Source organism: Natator depressus, chromosome 4, assembly GCF_965152275.1.
Source record: "Natator depressus isolate rNatDep1 chromosome 4, rNatDep2.hap1, whole genome shotgun sequence".
In the NCBI taxonomy this organism is placed as follows: domain Eukaryota; kingdom Metazoa; phylum Chordata; order Testudines; family Cheloniidae; genus Natator; species Natator depressus.
Genome location: NC_134237.1, coordinates 8,933,377 through 8,952,507, shown reverse-complemented (window position 1 = coordinate 8,952,507; position 19,131 = coordinate 8,933,377). Strand labels below are relative to the sequence as shown.

The following is a 19,131-nucleotide window of genomic DNA, read 5'->3' as shown; positions in this document are numbered from 1 at the left end:
CTCCAAATCAGCTGGTAGTAGCCACTGCTAGAAGACAGTACGCTAGGTGGACCACTGGTCTGATCTAGTCTGGGCAATTGCTGTGTTCCCCCTGTGAATTGTTTATCTGTCTTTGCTGCCATAGTTAATTTAGGTGAAGTTCTGATTTGAGTCACTTGAGATATTTCCTGATTTCTGTGGAGTTAGTTTTGCCCAGGAATTTGCACTGTGGAACATGGCTAAATATAAAGATTATACCAATAGGAAAAAAGGATGTGAAGAAGACATATGAATTATTAAATGTCAAAGGCTTGATTCCAGTGTAGGCAACCCCAGTCATTCAAAAATCAAGATCTAGGCCTGCCAAAATCATGAAATTTTAAAAAATAATAATTTAGCGGTCTTTTCCTTTGTCTTCCAGTGTGATATCCTTTAGTGGTCCCATTTTCAAGCTTTTTTTTCCACATCCATGAGGCTTAGAAACTTACTTTTTTTTGTTAAATGAAAGCTGAGAGTCTCACATAATCACATGACTCCACGAGCTGGGGCTTCAAAAAAAGCACCAAATATCAAGAGACTCATGATAAAATCATGAGAGTTGGCAGCACTGGGATTCTGTGGAAACCCCAGTTTTTGAAAAGTCCAGCTGACTGGTGACCAGAAGTAGCTGTTTGCCGGTGAAATCAATGACTGGTTGGCTGAACACGTGCATCTCAAGGACCTTTCCCCACCAGGCCTACTGCATGTTGATACATGGCCTACCAGCTCAATGGGCTTCCTCACAAATCTTTGAACCAGCCCTCCGATTGTGCTTGCCAAAATTAGAGTTGCATTAGTGCGAACGTTTGGCACAGGTCATCACTGTGAGTTGTGTCCATGTCTTGCCACTTGTTGGAACAAAGGCAGGGGACAGAAAGCTGGAGTGTGCCAAGCTGGAAGAAGTTTACATTAACGAGTTGCCGGGCTAATACCACTTCTGCCGATGTGCGTGGAAAGGACAGATGGTCTCCAGAATTTGCACTGTGAAGGAATTCAGTTTTCTGCAGCACTAAGAACCATGGGATGTACCTCCAGAAGTCTTAGCCCCACACCCCGGTGAGTACAGTGCCAGTGTCCCAACACAGGGCATTACAGCACCATGAGTGTTATTTCTCAGTGTGGCTGCTCTCACTCATGCAAGGCTAACCCAGATCACCTAAGTTTAACTCTCTACAGTCAGGTGCACAGAGTAGCAGAGAGGGAGAGAACTGGCAGATGTAGATGACCTTGATATTCTTACCTTCTCATGCACACCTCCTCAATGTTCACCAATCCTTGCCGTCACTCTGCTTCTGTGCACATATCCCCCTTTTCACTTTGGAGAGCAGAGGAAGGAACGTTGCAGGTTCAAAGTGTGAGAACTTTCCTTTCAGTGCGTGAAGTTAACAAGGGAAGAGATTTGTTTTAAGTTTTTGCTTGTTCGGGTGTTTTAGACCTTTAACTCTACCAGGATTTGGGGCACTCAGTATCTTTGTTCTGAGTGAAATTAGAACTGCTTGAGAAAAAGACGTGTGGAGGACTGCTGGACATGCAATGATCATTTCTGTTTGAGGCAGGTGAGTGGAATCCTGGGCTGTTTATTTAATAAGGCTACACGATATTTGGGGGAGGAGGAAATGACTGCTATGCACAGGGCCTGAGTGTTCAATTGTACGTAGGCAACCCTGTTGACTTAAAGGGAATTACTCATATGTTTAAGCACATTGCTGAATTGGCGGCAAAGATCCATGATTGCTAAAACAGTTCATCAGGAGACAAAGCCAGTGCTCTGTAAGGGATCAGGACATGTGATGGCCTGCTGGGGAATGCACATCTGCATGAGATGTAGTGCAAACATTATCTCCTATTAAACATTCTCAGTCTTGGTCATTAATTGGCCAAGTTCCACAATATTTGGTGGCTTTTAGTCTACACAACAGAGTAGTATCTGCTTATACGCAGTAAAGGGTTATAAAGAAATGTTTAGTAGGTGGCAGGACAAAGTAGCAGAACAATTCACAGTATCGGCAGCAGTAGGAGAAGTGCACATCTGGTTTCTTAGCACGTTTTTGGCACACTCAAAACTCCTCATATCTTCAGCAGAAGTAGGGTGATCATAAAGTCTTCAGGGTTGGCGCTACTGAGGGTAAGCAACCTACACAGCTGTAAGCAAGCTGTACCCAATGTTACAGGTGAATCAAATGGGTTAAAACTAAAAGGAAAGTATTCCACTTCACCGCTGAGAAGAGAGACCAAGAAGACCTGTCGTAACATAAGGTCCATTGTATGATATGGGCAATAAGTATGTGACAAAAAGTAAAGACCCAAAGATTATAATACTCAAATGAGACGTGCTGTTTAACCAGAAGCTAAGCATCTCCAGCAGTGAGTATAGAGTGCCATGCTTAATTCTAATGTTTTACATCCATAAGATACATGCAGCATTTATCATGCTAAAGGGTTCTTCTCTGAGTTTTATGGCTACATCTCAGATCTCTGCAGTTCCTTATGCTCATCGGTGGGATTAACTCATTGCTGACATGAGGGAACCACTTCCAGGCTATCGGGGTGACTTTTGAGTGGGCCACACACACATAAAAGAGCCAATTTAATAAGGGTCATTGCTCAATTAGCAACTTGCAGAGCAACTTGTCTGCTTCACGGGAAAACAGTGAGTGCAACTGAAGGCTGGTCTACACTACAAAGTTAGCTCGACCTAGCTACTTTGCTCAGGGGTGTGAAAAATTCACTCGCCTGAGCAACATAGTTAATCCAATTTAAATCCCGGTGTAGACACCACTAGTCAACAGAAGACTTCTTCCATCATCCTAGCTACCGCCCCTTCTGTCGCTGTAGCAAGTGTCTACACGACAGTGCTACAGCAGCTCAGCTGCAGTAGCGTTTCTAGCGTAGACTTATCCGGAGATTCACATGGATTCCTGGTCTAGCTTTAGGAGCATGTGAACCTGATAGCCCTAGGTTACTTGAAGGGATTGAACTGCTGTGGGAAAAACCCTACAGCTTAGGTACAAGTGAATTTTCATAAACTGAAACCAAAGGGATTCATGCAGTTCTGCTTTCGATGCACAGGACTCGCTCTCCTGCAGATCCTTTGTGTATCTTTGGTGAAGATACACACTCGGTTCTTCCCTTAGCACAGTGGTTCCCAAACTGGGGTTCGCAGAATGTTACAGGGGGTTCGCCAGAAAAATTTCGCTCACGGCGGCCAGAGGACCCCAGGCATTGGCGGCAGCAGGTGGGACCCGGTTGCAGGGCAGACAGCCCGAGTCCCAGGGAGAGCGGGGCCGGGCAGTTGGGGCTGGCAGCCTGAGCCCTGCCCCTGTCAGCGGGGGAGCTGGCCGCCCGAACCCCAGTGGAGTTCAGTTGACCAGGGCGGTCAACGGAGTCCAGCAGCAGGAGCCCCATGGAGTGCGGAGGAAATTTAAACTTAAATCCCTGGAAATATTCATTTTTAGGAGGGGGTTCACGAGATTTCGCAATTTAGTGAAAAGGGTTCACAGGCTGTTAAAGTTTGGGAACCACTGCCTTAGCAGGTATAATCCTCAAAACCTGCAGTCTTTAAGTACAATCCTAGAGGTTTCATCCGACGCAACACATCAGGGGACAGAGCAAATCCTAAAGTGCAAGGCAAGCTGTACATGATATCAGGCCATAAACTGGTTGCTCCACTATTGGGTAGTGCCAGGGGGAAAGTTCATTGTGAATGTGAAGTGTCTCAAAGATGGAGCTGCACCTTTGGAATTGAATGTTCACTTCCCAGGATCATGGGACTGCTTGAACTTCAGTGGCACAAATAGCTGCAAAAAGGGAATGTTAAGTTCGACAGTGGATTCTCAATTGGTTATGTAGTTGTAAAGTTAGCTGTTCACAATGCACACTGTGTTTATTATGGATATTATTTATCCATTATATGAATTATCATTAATATGTAGCATTATTTGTATGGTGGTAGCACCTAGAAGCCCCTGTCACAGACGAGAACCCCCATGGTGCTAGGTGCTGTAAAAACACAGAACAGAAAGACCATCCCTTCCCCAAAGAATTTACGATCTCGTTACATAAGCCATCCAGTTGAGGTGGACAACCCATGACCTAACCAGCCCAGTGCAAACTGTACACACCGACTCCCAGTGAGCTGTTCAGGAACAATTTGCAAGTTACGACATTTTTTTCTTGAAACAAAAGTAGGGAATCGTTTCAAATAACAAATGCATTTGAGGATCTTTGTAAGCAGACAAGATGGCAGCATTGAAATTGATAGAATACGGGGCGGGGGGTTTCCAGTGCAAATGATTTGCTCAGAGCACTTTAAACAGGCTAGTAGGGCAGGTGCTGAAAAAGTTGAGAAGCTGCTGCCTTTACGTCTTCTGCTACTACTAATTTGATTCTGCTGAAAAAAATACCTTTCTTCCTGGTGGCGGCTTTGTGTGTTGGCCTTTTTACTATGTTTTGATCTACTTGTTCACAGATAGCACATTTTGGGCCCTTCTGGTTCCAATTAGTGATGTATTAGTATAGATAGTCTGTGAAATCTCTCTCTCTCTGGCTTTTATTTTAATGCTTTACTTCCCTCACCCAGAAATGGACGAGGGAATGCAAAAGCAAGTGTGAATCAGTGAAATGATAGATTGAGTGCAAGAGATGACAACATTCAATATCATTTACTGTAACCCTGTGTTGCTTTGGCTATGTTTTCCTTCCTTCCTTCCTTCCTTCCTAACAAAGAGCAGCAGGAAATGAATAGAGGAGAGACTATTATAAGCACCTAGGTTAAAATACACTACTCAGTAGTCGGTCTCATGAACCAAGCCAGGTCCTGGGATGATTCATGGTTGGGAAAGGGGGTTGAGAAGATCTTCCTTCCCAGACTGTGGGGTGGCTGCAGAGATGCTCCATGGCTAACGTAGGCTTTGGGGTCTCTAATCTGTCCCCTGTGGGAACTGGAAGGATAAACTGATCGAACTCCTCACCTCTATTCCAGTCTGCACCCTGACTCCTCCTGCACAGGAGGAGTATAATTTATCACATGCCCTTTATGATAAACAGCTTTGTAATGCTCCTACTAACCCCACCTCTTCTGGAATAAACTGTGGGCTAGATCCACAAAAGGATTTAGGTGCCTAACTGCAGCTTTAGATGCCTAAGTCCAACATTTAGATCCTCTAAATCCCCATTTCAGCTGCTGCCTCACCTTATAAGGGCCTACATTTCCCTTGGTTTCCAGCAATAAAGTCCACATATCACCTAAATGTCTGCCTCTGGACATGTGCATAGCCACCTAAGCCCTGACACCTGGCACTTGCCTGAGTGTTCCCCCACCTGTCTTACCTGCCGGGCTTAATCTGGTAGGCATGCTCAGAAGCCACCTTGGGGCACATCTACTTGATTGAGCTCCACCCAAACCAGAGGCAGTGGTGCCCCCTCCTACCTGCTAGTTAGAGCACTCACCAAGGATGGGGAAGACCCAGCTTCAGCTCTGCTGTGACTCAGACAGAGTGGGGATGGAACCCAGGTCTGCCAAATACTCCTTGAGTACCCTAACCGGTGGCTGTGGGGCATCCTGGGCTGGGAGGCTCTCCTGTTGATGCTGTTCTGTTTTGTTTAAATGAAAATTAATTGGGCCAGAGTGAGACAATGTGAATAACTCTCTAGCCCAGTGGTGAGGACATGTGGCTGGGATGGCCGTGCAGCCAGGTTCAAGCCCTGGTTCCAATGGCTGGTTGAGTATTTTATACAAAGGAGGCAGCTTCACCAGGAGAGTGTGTGTTTGATCTGATGCAGAAGGCAACAACCCTGAGGGAGCCCTAGCCCAGTGGTTGGTGCACTCACGGAGCAAGTAGGAGCCTTAGTCCCCACTCAGGCAAAGTGGGGAGTTCCACTTCCACCTCCTCTTCCTCAGCTTTTTGTGAGAAAGGGCAGACCTGGCTTAAGTTCCTAGCTCCAGGAGACGGCTCAGGGCTGTGAATCCCAGGCAGCTGCAGGCACCTCCCTTTGAGGCCTGAGCCCCACCCCTCTTCTCTGCATTTCCTTCTGGTTAGCTTAGGTGGCTCCCTTCTCAGTGTGCTGGCTTTAGCTCTCCTCATGCATTGTATAGGGAGGCTGGCCCTTCCCTTGGGGCGGTGGATTCGACTAGGCAGCAGGGTGTCTAAAGATAGGTGTTGCAATGTTGAGCCTAAACGCCCTGTGTGGATCTCGCCCCAGGAGCTGCTTTTCAGCAAAGACATTTGGGGTTCACTGGTCAGGCCTCTTTGGTGAGGTAAACCAAAAGAAAAGTTATCAATACATTTTAAAAAACTAATGATGGGTAACGTTTCCAAACACCCTCAATTCAAAACCCTGCCTCTGTCCCCCACCGCCACCTTCCCAGAAAATTCCTACCCTAGAATCAAATGTGGCAGGTGAAATCTCAGGGTGATTGATTTCTTCCTGGGGTCGTTAGGAAGGTTGGAAATCAGGCTTATAATGGGACGTGATCGTCCACCTGAACTCTGGAGCAGCTACTTGTGTCCCACCATGTGTTATTTAAAGCCTATTTTATAATAGAATATGGTATTACAGTATATATAATTTATAGTATATTAAAGACCATTTCATAATATATTTCAATCTCCATGATAAATAGTCAGGGCAGTTTCGCAGCTTCTATAGTATCTCTATGGCAACATCCCTTAGAAAAAGTAGGACGATTCTGCGATAACAGTGATTGGTCCGGAGCAGAATAATGCAACTTGTCAATTTACAGCCTTAACTAGTAGTTTATTTTTCTCTTTGTAAGGTGCTCCCATTTCAATTTCATGCATGCTTCACTGACAATGCCACTGAAACACTGCCTGCTCTTTGATCTTCAAGGGCTGGATTTTCCAATGAGCTCCCATTTAGGCACCAAAATGAATCAGCCACATTTCATAAGTGCTTTGCACCCAGTAGCTATTGCTGAGCTTGTTTGAAAATTTGGCCTCAGACAAACTCCTAAATAAGTCAGAGGGAGCTGCTGGGTGTTCAGCACTTTCGAAAATCAGGCCACTTATTCAGGAGCCCACTTTTGAAAATCATGGCCTTTGTGTCCTACTCGGTGTTTGCAAAAAGAAAAGGAGGACTTGTGGCACCTTAGAGACTAACCAATTTATTTGAGCATAAGCTTTCGTGAGCTACAGCTCACTTCATCGGATGCATCGCTTATGCTCAAATAAATTGGTTAGTCTCTAAGGTGCCACAAGTACTCCTTTTCTTTTTGCGAATACAGACTAACACGGCTGTTACTCTGAAACCTATTTGGTGTTTAACACTCTTGAAAATTTGGCTACTTATTTAGGTGCTTAAATTTGGACTGAGACTCTGAATGCCAACTATTTCAGTCCCTGCACAATGGTCAGCAAAACAGATACCCTGTTCAATATTGAAGGGGACAGAATGTTTCAAAAAAATAACATCCCATTACTCTTCCCATTCAAATGGAGACGTGCCTATCAAATGTCACCTGAGCAGACCTAGAAAATTACCATAACAAAGAGTGAAAATCCATGAATCCTTGTTTGCATAATCATGTGACATTGTTATGTTAAACCCTCTGAATGGATTTCAGAGTAACAGCCGTGTTAGTCTGTATTCGTAAAAAGAAAAAAGAAAAGGAGTACTTGTGGCACCTTAGAGACTAACCAGTTTATTTGAGCATGAGCTTTCGTGAGCTACAGCTCACTTCATCGGATGCATAGCATATCGTGGAAACTGCAGAAGACATTATATACACACAGAGACCATGAAACAAAACTTCCTCCCACCCCACTCTCCTGCTGGTAACAGCTTATCTAAAGTGATCATCAAGGAGGGCCATTTCCAGCACAAATCCAGGTTTTCTCACCCTTCCCCCCCCCCCAGACACACATACAAACTCACTCTCCTGCTGGTAATAGCCCATCCCTCTTTGAAACCTCTCTTTATAATGCGCATGATAATCAAGGTGGGTCATTTCCAGCACTAATCCAGGTTTTCTCACCCCCCCCCACATCCCCCTCCAAAAACCACACACACAAACTCACTCTCCTGCTGGCAATAGCTCATCTTACAATGTGCACAGCAATAATCCAAGTTTAACCAGAACGTCTTGGGGGGGTTTGTAACCACACTATCAGAGGCTCGTTCACCTGCACATCCACCAATGTGATATATGCCATCATGTGCCAGCAATGCCCCTCTGCCATGTACATTGGTCAAACTGGACAGTCTCTACGTAAAAGAATAAATGGACACAAATCAGATGTTAAGAATTATAACATTCATAAACCAGTCGGAGAACACTTCAATCTCTCTGGTCACGCAATCACAGACATGAGGGTCGCTATCTTAAAGCAAAAAAACTTCAAATCCAGACTCCAGCGAGAAACTGCTGAATTGGAATTCATTTGCAAATTGGATACTATTAATTTGGGCTTGAATAGAGACTGGGAGTGGCTAAGTCATTATGCAAGGTAGCCTATCTCCCCTTGTTTTTTTCCTACAAACCCCCCCCAAGACGTTCTGGTTAAACTTGGATTATTGCTGTGCACATTGTAAGATGAGCTATTGCCAGCAGGAGAGTGAGTTTGTGTGTGTGGTTTTTGGAGGGGGGTGTGTGTGGGGGGGGGTGAGAAAACCTGGATTAGTGCTGGAAATGACCCACCTTGATTATCATGCGCATTATAAAGAGAGGTTTCAAAGAGGGATGGGCTATTACCAGCAGGAGAGTGAGTTTGTATGTGTGTCTGGGGGGGGGGGGGGGAAGGGTGAGAAAACCTGGATTTGTGCTGGAAATGGCCCTCCTTGATGATCACTTTAGATAAGCTGTTACCAGCAGGAGAGTGGGGTGGGAGGAAGTTTTGTTTCATGGTCTCTGTGTGTATATAATGTCTTCTGCAGTTTCCACGATATGCTATGCATCCGATGAAGTGAGCTGTAGCTCACGAAAGCTCATGCTCAAATAAACTGGTTAGTCTCTAAGGTGCCACAAGTACTCCTTTTCTTTTTTCTTTTTCCTCTGAATGGATTTATCCTTTACCTGCCCTGTTCTTAGCTAGTCTGTTCCTGAAGAACAGGGTTTGAAAGATTTCACAGACCTTGTCTCATCTGAAGACCAAATACCTACAATACCACATGCCCCAAGAGACTCATTCCTGGTCATGTTTGTTTAATTCTCATTGGCACATCTTTACTCCCCCAATAAATCAGTTTTGGCCACAAATTAGTTCTGCCTGTAATTGTATGTTTACTTGCAATAAATTGTTCAGGCACTAGATGACCCCATATGTTGTGTAGAGTCCCAAGCAGAATGCCATCCCTGGTAAACAAGGACAACGCTAGAACTTGAGCTGTGTGGAAGTCTGTCTCTGCAGTTGTAGTTCTGTTTTCTTTAATCAATGCTATTATAGATTCTGTCCCCAATCAAGTCTGTCCCCATCCAACCAATTCTCCATTAATTCTCCTTCCTCCCTTTGGCAAGGTTCTTCTTCATCTGCAATCACCACTTCTACTTCTCTCCTTTAGCCTACAAACTCCCCCCTTCCATTTGAACCCTACTTATCCCTTAAAGAAACAGCAGTGCCTGAGAAGCTCTCCTCACAGCCCACTCCATCTTGTTAAATGACCAGCAACAAATGACCCGACTGCTCATTTTCTTCCTGAGGCAAGGGCTTGCTCAGCAACTCTCTGCTATCCAGCCCTGCTCAGTTCGATGGGGTTATCCATGGGCAGTGCTCCCTACAGGGTGTGTGTTTGTGTGAATTCTAATGTGCACAAATATGTTGCACACTATTTGACCTGTGTAGATTCTGCTGGCGTGGATTCCTTAGTGCACGTTAATGTGGTCCGGAATTATGTTAATGTACATGAGGGAACTCTTAATGCACACTGGCAGGGTCTACACGGGCCAGTTAGTATGCACCACATTGATACACATTAGAATTCACACCTCTGTAGTGCGCATCATCACACCACATAGACCAGACCAACAATTGGTGGGGAAAAGAAGCCAAATAAACTATTTGCAAATATCACTTCACCAGCTCTAGTCAAGGCAGTTGAAATGAGATGATGTTGTCTTGTTTTCAGTCCCTGGAAGATGCAGGTCCCTTGGTTCTGCAGTTCATTTCCCCCCTTTGTCCAAAAACAGAGCACAACAGCTGACCTTCACAGAGTAAAGCCCATCAGGTTTTCGCTTGAAGCGGTGATGGTGGGATGAATCCACGCCTACATGTGGAATTCTGGGTTGCATCTATTAATATGTCATTGATATTGCCAACTAATTTCTGTACTTTTGAAAGAATTTTATTCTTGTGCCCAGGGAAATATATGATGGGGACATTGTTAGAAATGTAAAAGAATACATTTCTGGAATGAAATCCCCTTTTAACCATTCTTATTGAAGTAGTGACAGGTGCAGTGCTGCTGATTCCAAGGGAGTGAAATGCTTCCAAGAAACAGGAGCAGAAAACACGAGTTTTGAGCCTCTTCTTTTTGTTCTGTGTTTGCACAGCACCTAGCACACCTAAGGCTCCTAGGCACCATCACAACAATAATAGCGGGAGGATTTCATTTTCAGGGTATGTGATCATAGAGATACTGGCCAAGATCTAAAATACGGGAACACTTGAGTGCAGCCACACACCCCACTTATCTGGGTGCTTCATTGTGGACTTCGGAGCCTAACCGTAGGTCTTCCTCCAAGGAGAAGATTTGGAGAGCAGTGGGGAATAGTTGGTGGAATACCCAGCATTCCGTCAGTTCTGGTGCTAAGAACATTCCATATGTAGCTCTGGTGGAGCCAAGAGACGCACAATCCCTAAAAAGAACAAACTTTTACAAACATCTATGAACATGGACACCTCAGACAAGCCTCTCAGAAAGCTCAGTGGCACCTACAGATAGCTCTGCTTTAAATGCTGCAGAGCATCATTGCTGACGGACGTGTTTAAAGGGCTGCGGTTCCTTCTCACATGCCTGTGCTTTTCAGAATGAATCCTTGCTGAGAGTAGCCCTTTACTTCCGCCACATCCACAATATTCTCATTCCCCCTAGAAGATGAATACTTTCTTTTCCAAGGACCACTGGACCTGTTCCTAACCACAACCTTTAAAGTGAATGAACTGTGAAATTATATAGTTAATAGACAGTGGGATAATTAAGAATAATACCACAAAGGCCATGTTTAAATGATCTCCCCATTCCCACTTCTCATATTTCCCTTTAGACAACTACATTTACTTCAGTATATATAGAGAAAATTAGCTTTGAAAGTGCTGATGTGCACGAAGCCCTGCTATGATTGCTTGGGAATGGAGGTATTGTGTTCCAAGAGACTTTGTAGGGGTTACTCACATCTGTTTGTCTTTTCAGGACAGGCCGGCCAGAACAAGACCATGGGTAAAATTTTGAAAATCAGCTCCTAATGGGAGTTAGGCACCTAAATGGATCTGGGCCTCAAGTCACTGTTGAAACTGGGAATTAGGTTTTTAAATCAGGAAGATGCCTTACGAACTTTATCCCATCTCTCCTCCAACCCCCAGTTCCTACGTGTAATGCTGCTCTCTTTCAACATACTGCAACTTTGCTTAGCAGCTGCCTATCCAGTTATGCAGAGAAAGCTCACAAAATGCCATTCAGCTGGTTCCTGATGAAAAGCAAGCTACAGTCTGTAGAAAAACAATATAGTTTGTGGCTGTTTCAGGAAATGATGTGCATGCAGTATGTACATACACAAGATTTTCAGATCAGAGCATTTAAAATTAGCCTCCCAAGGCACAAAAGTAATTAACCTGATTTTCACAGATGATGAGCACCCATTGATTCACTGAGAAGTTGGAGCCGGGCTGTGGAAAGAGTTGTCCAGGGAACCCGGGCCACTGTGAGGAGCCCTGGACCTTCCACCTGCCCTGGGCAGTGCGCTCCAGGGGGCAGGGACATGGGACCAAGGCCTCTCTTGAGTATCCAGGCCCCCCAGCCAGTTGTCAAGAGCAATCGGGACAAATGCACAGTTTTGCCAAAAAGGGTCTCGGGGGGTGGGGGGTGGGAGAGGAGCGGGAGGGGTCAGCAGCGGGTCTCAGGCCAGCCCTGTGTGTGGTAGAAGAGCGGTTCAGGCCAGCTCCACATGGGGAGAGGGAGAGGGACTCAGGCCAGCTCTGAACTGGGGGTGGAGGGTTAATAATATGGTCACCCTACCACAGCCCAGCCCCGGCTTCTGGCCTGGCCAGGGGGCAGGGCCTCAGAGGAGGAAGAGGAGGAGCAGGGGGTGCGGCCACAGTTCTAGCTCTGGTGGTCCTCCCACTTCTATACAGGTTCCGTCACTCCTGCAGGGGCCCCCAAATTGGCTGGGGCCCCTGGTCATGGGGCCTGCCTTAATCTGCCACTGGTGAGAGCTGCTGAATGCTCAGCGTTTTGAAAATCTTGGGATGATATTTTCAAAAGTGCTCCGCACCCAGCTGTGCCTTCTGAGACCAATCGGAACAAATGGCTTTAAGCTGTTCTGACAGTACGACCACTTTCTTACATGCCTAAATGGGAGCTATCAAGCTGAGCTTTCTTAAAAATCAGGCCCTAGATGATTAACTTTAGGCACGTAGTTTTGAAAATCCGGACACATGGTAACTGCAGCATTTGTGTTCCAGGTGCGGTGGGATAAAACCAGTTTCCAAATAAAAATATTTTATACTCTGTTAAATACCCTAAAATAGTTTTTCTGTAGCATATAATGGATAAACAAAATATTGAATAGTGTAATATGAAGGGTTTTTTGGCATGAGTTGGAGACCTTGAGACATGACATCCTCATTCATGGCTCTACCACTCATAAGCAAAGAAATTATTTTGATATCATGCCTATTAGACATTTAATCCACTATAGGACACCACCATGCATTATCCATCCTTCTCTCTAATCTGCACAGACCTATAGATAGACAGATACAGGATATCTAGACCCGAAGAAGAGCTCTGTGTAGGTCAAAAGCTTGTCTCCTTCACGAGCAGAAGTTGGTCCAGTAAAAGAAATTTCCTCACTCATCTTGTCTAGATAGTTAAAATTATTCTGGTTATATACATGGGAAGATAAGACTATCGTAGGCTGTTTTGCATTCAAAAGCCTCTGCTTAATTAACAGACTGAAGGAGAGTTGCATGAACTAGCTTTGTAGTGTATATGCACTCTGGAGTCATCTGTTACCATTTAGAATTTGTACTTGAATTCAGAACATAGAGGGCCCTACTCTGATCTTTTGGTCCAGCCTGCCTCTATCTGAACTTGCAATATTTAAGTCTTAAGTTGTCCCAAGGGGATATGGACTGTGTCAAGAAGTCTGCTCTTTGAAGGTTATCCAATCAGCATGTAAGAGTTTCGGTCAATATATATTCTACTATATAGTTGTGTTGTGTTTAAAAAAAGATCAGTATTGTATTCAAAGGAACTCTCATTTATCCCATGCTGTATGTTAAGCAGATGTTCCTTTTAATTAACCAAGCTATATAGGTCTGAGTACAATTTCTATTCCAGGTGTGCAATTAATAATGAGTCAATCTAAAAAGTTTGGAAGTTCTGTTTGGATAAAGAGGAGGAGCAGTTCTGTGACTCAGATCCTGGCTAAAACCAAGAATCAGAGAGAGAGAGAAAAATAAAATACAAAGTTATCCAGACATTCTAAACTCAGAACAAAAGTTTCAGTGAAAGTTTGTGTCATTATTTTCTGCCCGGCTTTTTATTCTGACCTTGTCAGATCTCACCAACTAAGCCGGGCTGGGTTAGGTCAGTACATTGATGGGAACTGTCCAAGGAAAAATAAAATAAAAATCTTGCAGAAAGTGGTTGTGGGAATTCAGCAGGTGGCTCTCTTCCCTCTGGGTGAATGTTGAAATAATTCCACAGCTTTTCAAAATGGCTGCAAGGGTGCTAATGGCTGAGGATGTATATTTGCACTACTATTTGTTATAGTTTTGCTTTCCATGCATATTCTTTGGAGTAAAAATAACTCATTCATTTGCAAACAAAGGTGAGATCCTAACCACTGCTCTGGCCCCAATGCGCTGGGTAAAAGGACTGGAGCAGTGCAAAGTCACCATCAAAGCCCCAGATCTGTGAGGCTGTAAAACTGTGACAGACAGTTGGGCTCAGGCTGGAGCTTGGCCTCTGGGACCCTCCCCTCTTGCGGGGTCCCAGAGCTCTGGCTCCAGCCCAAGCCTGAATATCTATGCTGCCATTTTACAGCCCCACAGCCCAAGCCCCGTGAGACCAAATCAGGTGACACAGGTGTCTAACTGCAGTGTAGACATGCCCCAAGGTGATTTAAGAATGCTTGAGCACCAGTCACTGGCCTGTAAATTCTATGCTTTGTCATAGAAGAGGTGCAATGTGGAACCTCCCACCAAATGAGCCAAAGGAGATGGGATTGTATAGGTTTGATCTGCAAGAATATCTTTCCTTTTTAAAAAAAAATCTACCTGTCTTTATTCAGCTGAGAAGATGAGCCAACACATTTTAGACAACTTGTGAATTGGAACTAAGGGGCCAGTTAGCTGTTTCTCTAGTTCTGATCAGCTGGGTTGGGATTTTCGCCTGTCGTACTGGAAGGTATCAGAAAATTACCACTTTTGCTCTAAAGCGAAATGTTAGAATCCCCAACATACTGGCTTTAGGGTTATACTTTAATCCTATGTGCTAATATGCCAGTTTAGTGGGTTAATGCAGATTAGCTGAAAATAGCTTTGGCATTTACGGATTTTCCAGTGTTCCTACACATTGTAATCTCTTTGCTTTGGATAATGTTTATTACACACACAGATAATAGGTTTAGTGCTTTTATGACCTCTGCAGCAAATTCTTTTGGTGCTTGCATTAAGAGCTACTCTTGCTTAGCTTCCACTCCAGTCATTAATCAGTCTGGCATGATTACCCTGGTCACACTCATTCCACAGAGTCTCCAGGGCTCAAGCCCCTATAACAGTAGGTTGGATAGTTAACAAAATAAACATTTTGGCTTATTAAGCCCATTCTATGCACCCGTGATCAACACAGAAGCCATTTTCAGCCCCGCACAGAGGGGAAACCTCTACTCTTGGCTCATACGCAGCTGGCCAGAACCTGCTTTGTCTAGATTGCTGTTGTGTCACATTGCTGGACATTGAAGCCCAGGTTGGCAGAGATCCTTGTTGGCTACAGAGAGGCATTCAAAACATGTCCTTCCCCACTTATATGGCTGTAACATGAAAGCCACCATATAGCCACTTTCCTGCCAAACACCATCTTCCAAGGGCCTGTAAACCCTGAATGGCTTCACCAAGAGATTTTGTCAGTCTCCTGAAAGTCCATGTGTCCAGCTCCTGGGTTAGGAAGCCAGGAACTGCTCAGCAGTTACAGAGAGGAAAGGCCTGTTAGATCAGCTAGGGCTGCACCTGCAGTGCTACCTGCCATCTGTTCCTAAGAGTCAATGTGCAGCCAATTCTCCTCCTAGAAAAGCTAACCTGTAACTGCAATACATACACTGACCAACTCCAGGGCTCTGCTCTTTTTGTTTCTTAGTGTTTGACTTGCTCTGTTATTGAGATAGTCATAAATAAGACTTTTTTGTTTGAAAAAAAACAAACCCTGTGGATTGATTGCTTTAGGAAGTTTTAAATGCCTCTTTGCATTCCTTTGGCTACAGCTTCTCTTCGACTTGACAAACAGCAGCAAAGGCAGCAGTGTGACCTGCTGGTTAGGAGAGTGACTGGAGACTCAGCAGATGTGGAATCTCTTCCTGGCTCTGCTACTGACCTGCTGGGTAGCCGTGGGTGAGTCACTTCTTCTCCGTGCCTTAGTTTCCCCTCTCACCCTTTGTCTGTCTTCCCTGTTTAGATTGAAAGCTCTTTGGGGCCTAGAGTGTCTCTCAATATGTATATGTACAGCACCTTGCTCCATTCGGGCTCCTAGCCACTGCTGTGATATAGAGTAATGGGGAACCCAGAGTAGATGAGAAAGATGAGAGCTCTGGGCCATGCTACTAACTACTACTTGTTATTGCCCTGCAGAGAGCCAGGAGGCACCATCGGGAGCAGACCTGTGCCTTGCGGGTATTCACAAGCTGCTGGTGATAGCTTTGAGTATTCTCACAGCTGGGCGAGCTGATTGGCTTAGGGGAAAAAAAAGAAGCCGGCCTCCCCATGGTGCATTTGACCTTCTGAAATCAGCCTGCAGGGCTGGGAACTGACGGCTACAGAGTGGGGGTTTGGTGTCCTCATCTCCCTATCATAAAAACCATCAGTTGCGGTTATCAAAAGTGCTCAGTGTTGGCCTAACTCTGCTTCTGTCGATGGTGTATTTACCACTGAAGAGACCTGTGTTCCCTCCTCAGTGCCTCCTAGCTCTGTGACTTGCAGTCCATGCGTGACAGTGACTCCAGGAATTGGCCGCAGGGAGCATGTACATAGAACACTACGCTCTGCCTCTGTAGGACTGAGGCGAGTCAGCCCCATATCAGCCTGTATTCCCTGCTCTGTGCCTCCTCCCACCACTGCCTGCAGTCTGTGTGTACCAAGGCCAATATGGCTCCATCAGGAGCTCTATAATGACCGGACAATCATAAAGGAAGCCTTGTGGAAACAAGGACGAATTACTAAGGAGGAATACAAAAGAATAACACGAACATACAAGGACAAAATCAGAAAGGCTAAGGCACAAAATGAGTTAGGCCTTGCAAGGGACATGAAAGGCAACAAGAGGAGATTTTTTAAATACGTTAGGCCAGTGGCTCTCAACCTTTCCAGACTCCTGTACCCCTTTCAGGAGTCTGATTTGTCTTGTGAACCCCCAGGTTTCACCTCACTTAAAAACTACTTGCTTACAAATATCAGACATAAAAATACTAAAGTGTCACAACACGCTATTACTAAAAAATTGCTGACTTTCTCATTTTTTCCATGTAATTATACAATAAATCGATTGGAATATAAATATTGTACATACATTTCAGTGCATAGCAGAGCAGTATAAACAAGTCATTGTTGTATGAAATTTTAGGTGTACTGACTTCTCTAGTGCTTTGTATGTAGCCTGCTGTAAAACTAGGCAAATATCTAGATGAGTTGATGTACCTCCAGAAGACCTCTGTGTACCCCCAAGGGAACCACTGCACTAGGAGCAAGAGATAGACGAAGGAAAGTGTAGATCCTCTACTTAGTGGGGAAGGAGATGACATCAAGAAGGCGGATGTGTTTAATGCCTATTTTTCTTCAGTCCTTACTAAAAAGGTTAATGGTGACCAGATACTCAACACAATCCACATTGCAAGGGGGGGAAGGAATGCCAGCCAACATAGAGAAAGAACAGGTTAAAGAATATGTAGATAAGTTGGATGTACTCATGTTGGCAGTGCCTGATGAAAAACTAGCTGAAGCAATTGCAGAAATGTTGGCAATTATCTAATCCAGTGCAGGGGGTGGGACTAGATGACCTCCTGAGGTCCCTTCCAGCCCTACGTTTCTATGATTCTATGAAGGCCAGGAGACCCCAGGGGCAGCCAGGTATATTGAGGCAGTTGCAGCCCCACCTGGTGTCCTTGGTGGCAGCAGGTGGTACTGCACTCTGTATTACAGTAGACACAGTACACAGTTTTCAGAGTAGCAGCCATGTTAGTCTGTGTCTGCAAAAAGAAAAGGAGGACGTGTGGCACCTTAGAGACTAACAAATTTATTTCAGCATAAGCTTTCGTGAGCTACAGCTCACTTCATCCGATGAAGTGAGCTGTAGCTCACGAAAGCTTATGCTGAAATAAATTTGTTAGTCTCTAAGGTGCCACACGTCCTCCTTTTCTTTTTACAGTGCACAGTGTCTACTCTACAGTGTAGCTGAAAGCTGTGGTGTTATTAAAGGGGTTAGACCCATTAGCTCTAAAAAATTCAGAGCAGAATTTGACCCTATCTGCCAGGGTGCTTGGCGAGGGAAAGCTTAATATCTATCTTTGATACAGAATGGGAATGACTATAAGCAGGTCCGTTTTACTAAGGGTTATTAATTCTGTTGCTAAGAGTTAGTCCCTGTGCTTTTTGTTTTAAAGTTCTCTTTGTCCTTTGAGGACTATGTTTGTTAACTGATTGTGATCAAAGCCTGAGTTGTCGTCTACAGCTTCTGACACCTTAGGCATCACAGCAACAGAGCTCTCCACCATCTGTGATGGCTTGGAAAATGGGAACATTATCATCATTTTCTCTGCCTTCATAGACTCAAAAGGTAACATCAACAGCAGCCTGAGTCATTTTTTGTGCAGGGATTTTTTTACTCCCCCCCTCCCCCATTTTGCTCTCGTTTGGGAAATAACGAGAGAGCCTGGCTTCCATGTGCCTTTTATCAGTGGGGAGAGCTCTTCAGAAGGACTCATTAAAATAACGAAAAGGTTTCAGAATGGTTAAATAGGTCCACAGCTTCTCACTGCCCTGTGGTGAGCGAGTACTCCAATCTACAAAACACAGATATAATCCTGTGATGGCTGGTCTTTCACCAGCTCCTTTAAAATAGACAGAAAAACAGCATGCTGATACTACCAACCTTGGATGGGTTATCTGCTTCATTGAGCATGATCAATCTGCTCATTGGGAGTGGATGGATTTCGGATGAGCAGGGTGGGCGGAATTTGTTGGGTACACAGGAATCATAGAGGGGTTTGCAAGGCACATTGTCATTGGGGTGAATTTAAATGGGGTGGGATGGGACAGGGAGTTAGAAATCCTTCAGATAAGCAAACATGATGGAGGGGAAAGGAATTCAGGCTCCCCAAGCTCTTCAAGCTGTGCTGTCAAAGAAATACATTTTCTGATTAATCCGTCTCCTCTGCTGACAGGTTGCATACGGTGAACTGAGTAATAAATGCTTGCTTTGTGTGACTCCTTGTTCCTCAGAGTCTGAATTCAAAGGACCATGGTATGGACAGAAAAGGTTAGTTTCAATAGTTTTAAACGTATAAAACTGAAGTCTATGAAATCCATGTGTATGTTAAGGTGTTTTAGCTTTCTGTGCAGAATTAGGGCTGAAGATTCAAAAGTGCTTTGTGGGCACCCACAGTCGGGGAAGGACTTCACTGCTCAGCTCACGTTTACACACCTAAACGATGTGGTCAGATAGTCAAAAGGG

The 19,131-nt window shown here is 44.7% G+C and overlaps 1 long non-coding RNA gene across 1 annotated transcript; it reads left to right on the top strand.

The window, feature by feature from the left end:
- The first annotated feature begins 979 nt into the window (after positions 1-979).
- On the top strand, positions 980-18,930 carry LOC141985719 (uncharacterized). Its single transcript, XR_012639004.1, has 3 exons — positions 980-1,074; positions 15,674-15,800; positions 18,842-18,930. It is a non-coding gene; the product is annotated as an uncharacterized LOC141985719 (long non-coding RNA).
- The last annotated feature ends 201 nt before the right edge of the window (positions 18,931-19,131 follow it).